General features: G+C 48.7%; 1 non-coding gene across 1 annotated transcript; it reads right to left on the reverse strand.

The window, feature by feature from the left end:
* Positions 1-2,877: 2,877 nt before the first annotated feature.
* Trnav-uac lies at positions 2,878-2,959 on the reverse strand. Its single transcript has one exon. It is a non-coding gene; the product is annotated as a tRNA-Val (tRNA).
* Positions 2,960-3,390: the final 431 nt, after the last annotated feature.

Raw genomic sequence — 3,390 nt, forward strand, 5'->3', positions numbered from 1 at the left:
GTGTGTGTGTGTCCTCTGTCACAGGCTGTCCCGGGGCTGTCAGTCAGGGCACCGTGTGGCATGGCGAGGCAGTACACAGCGTTCTGCACAAAGAGCAGCAGTCCTGCTCCAAATAAAGACATTGCCTTAGGAACGGGGGCTCCCTGTGGGGGAGATTAGGGCATGGCACAAGCCATGGGCATGCAATGGGGTGGGCAGACTGCCACACCCACGGGGCGTGGGAGGCAGCTGGAGAAACATCAGAGCCACCGATTTTCCCACTGGGGTCTCCAGAACAGGCTGGGAGCACCCCGATTCTCCGGAAGCATGAAGGACACTTGTCAGCTTTAAACAAATTCATTTGCCTGCTGAATATCAAAGAGCTCCCCCTCGGGCTACCTCGCTGAGAAACACAGCAGCAAAGGACTGCATGGAGGATCCTAGGAGGGAGAAAGGTCTGCTAAGTGTGCGGCCCTGCTGCTCCCTTGCAGGGAGCCGTGGGTGAGGGACCCCCCTGCCCTCTCAGATGTTGCTGCATTGAGAGACACTGGGGAATCAGGTCCTTCCCAGAGCCACAGCCACCTGCTCTGTGGCTGGTTCTCCATGGTGACATTCGCAGCCCTACTCTAAACTCAACTGTGCACATGGTAAGGTCGGCTTTTCAGCAAGACTTCTAGCCACCAAGGAGTCCTCCTACAGTCTCCAGTTCGAATCCTACCCCTGCCACTTACTACTAGCTATTTCCTTGGAATAAGTGATTGAATCCCTCTAAGTCTTTATATGTACCCGGCTCTAGGGGACCTTTATCTTCAGTTAACCACCAGAAAACTAGAAGGGAAGCTATGCTTCAAAGTAGTAGAGCACTAGCTTTGAGCAAAAGAGCTCAGGGAATAGCACTACTTAGTCCCCTAGTTCAAGCCCCATGACCTACAGGAAAAAAAAAAAGAAAGAAAGAAGAAGAAATCTATCTTGCTGGTGGTCTTTATGAGTCACAAAATGGGCTGGGCACCAGTGGCTCATGCCTATAATCCTAGCTTCTCAGGAGGCTGAGATCTGAGGATCAGGGTTCAAAGCCTGGGCAAGAAAGTCCTGAGACTCTTATGTCCAATAAACCACTAGAAAACCAGACATGGCACTGTGGCTTAAGTGGCAGAGCACTCGCCTTGAGCTGAAGAACTGAGGGACAGTGCTCTGGCCCAGAGTTCAAGCCCCACGACCGACAAAAAAAAAAAAAAAAGGCCTGGGGACACACATAAGGAGAGGGTACTCAAACAAGAGGCAAAGGCACCTTTACTCTGGAGATAACTCATTAATCCATTAAACCCCAAGTGGATTAATCCACTTCTCAGGGCTCAGTCCTCCTGACTAATCATTTCTCAAAGGCCCCACCTGCCCCCATCTTAAATCCTCACAAGGGGTTGAAGTTTCAACATGAGTTTGGTGGGGTGGTCAAACTATAACAGTAGGTTCTGGTGTGTTCTTTCACTTCTGTCTTTGTGTGTGTGCGCGCACGCGCACGTGCCAGTCCCAGAGTTTGGGCATTGTCCCTAAGTGTCTTTGTGCTCAAGGCTAGTGCTTTATCAGTGCACTTCTTGGTTTTTTTTTTTTTTTTTTGGTCGGTCATGCAGCTTGATCTCTGGGCTTGGGTGCTGTCCCTCAGCTCTTCCTTCAGCTCAAGGCTAGCGCTCTACCACTTGAGCCACAGCGCCACTTCTAGTTTTTCTAGTGGTTTATTGGAGATAAGAGTCTCACGGACTTTCCTGCCCAGGCTGGCTTTGAACCACGATCCTCAGAACTCAGCTTCCTGAGTAGCTAGGATTACAGGCATGAGCCACTGGTGCCCAGCCCACAATACACTTCTGACTTTTTCTGAATAGTTTATTGGAGATAAGAGTCTCATAGACTTTCCTGCCCAAGCTGGCTTCAAATGCTGATCCTCAGATCTCAGCCTCCTAGTAGCTAGGATTACAGGTGTGAGACACTGATTACCAGCTCCCATATTACATTTTCGATTAAGAAAACAACAGAAATTGAGTACTGATGGCTCACACCTACTTTCTCAGGAGGCTGAGATCTGAGGATCATGGTTCAAAGCCAGATTGGGCAGGAAAGTTCATGAGACTTTTATCTCCAATTAACCACTCAAAAACAGAAAGTGGGGGCTAGGAATGTGGCTTAGTGGTAGAGTGCTTGCCCAGCATGCGTGAAGCCCTGGGTTTGATTCCTCAGTACCACATAAACAGAAAAAGCCGGAAGTGGTGCTGTGGCTCAAGTGGTAGAGTACCAGCCTTGTGCAAAAGAAGCTCAGGGACAGTGCGCAGGCCCTGAGTTCAGGCCCCAGGACTGACAACGCACACATACACCAGAAAGTGGTGCTATGGCTCCAAGTGGTACAGTGCTAGTCTTAAGCAAGAGAGTTCAGGGACAGAGCCCAGGCCTGAGTTCAAGCCCTAAGGCTGTTTAAAAAAAAACAATAAAATAACAGAATATCATGACTTGGCTGGGAAAGTAGCTCAGTGGTAGAGTGCTTTGTCTTGCATGTATGAGGCCCTGGGTTTGATTCCTTAGCACCACATAAGCAGAAAAAAACTGGAGGTGGCACTATGGCTCAAGTGGTAGAGTGCTAGCCTTGAGTTGAGGAGCTGAGGGACAGCACCCAGGCCCAGAGTTCAGGCCCCAAGTCTGGCAAAAAAAAAAAAAAATTATATCTATATCTATCTATCTATATAAACATGACGTTAGGTCTCCCTATCCAAGAATAGATTATGCCTATTTATTGAATCTTTTGTTGTTGTTGGTCATGGGACCTAAACTCTGGGCTTGGATGCTGTCCCTCAGCTCTTCAGCTTTAGACTAGTGCTCTACCACTTGAGCCTCAGCCCCACTTCCGGCTTTTTCTGCTTATGTGGTAGCTGGGGAATCGAACCCAGGGCCTCGTGCATGTAAGGCACGTGCTCTACCACTGAGCCACCTTCCTAGCCCCTTGAATCATTTTCAAAAACTCACATATATATTTCTTAAAACTTACTGTTTTGTTCAAATGAAACTGGTACATATTTTGGGGGGAGGGTTGGTCATGAAGCTTGAACTTGGAATTTTTTTGCTGAAGGATAGTGCTTTACCATTTGTGTGTGTGTGTGTGTGTGTATGTGTGTGTGTTGGTCGTGGGGCCTGAACTCTGGGCCTGGGTGCTATCACCCAGCTCTTCAGCTCAAGGATAGCGCTCTACCACTTGAGCCACAGCACTACTTTCAACTTTTTCGGTTTATGTGGTGCTGAGGAATCGAACCCAGGGACTCATGCATGCAAGGTAAGCACTCTACCACTGAGCCACCTTCCCAGCTCCTAGTGCTCTACCATTTTGAGTCACAGTGCCACTTCTGGTTTTCTGGTGATTGGAAGTAAGAGTCT

This window comes from Dipodomys spectabilis, unplaced genomic scaffold, assembly GCF_019054845.1.
Source record: "Dipodomys spectabilis isolate Male_0828 unplaced genomic scaffold, ASM1905484v1 ptg000118l, whole genome shotgun sequence".
Lineage (NCBI taxonomy): Eukaryota > Metazoa > Chordata > Mammalia > Rodentia > Heteromyidae > Dipodomys > Dipodomys spectabilis.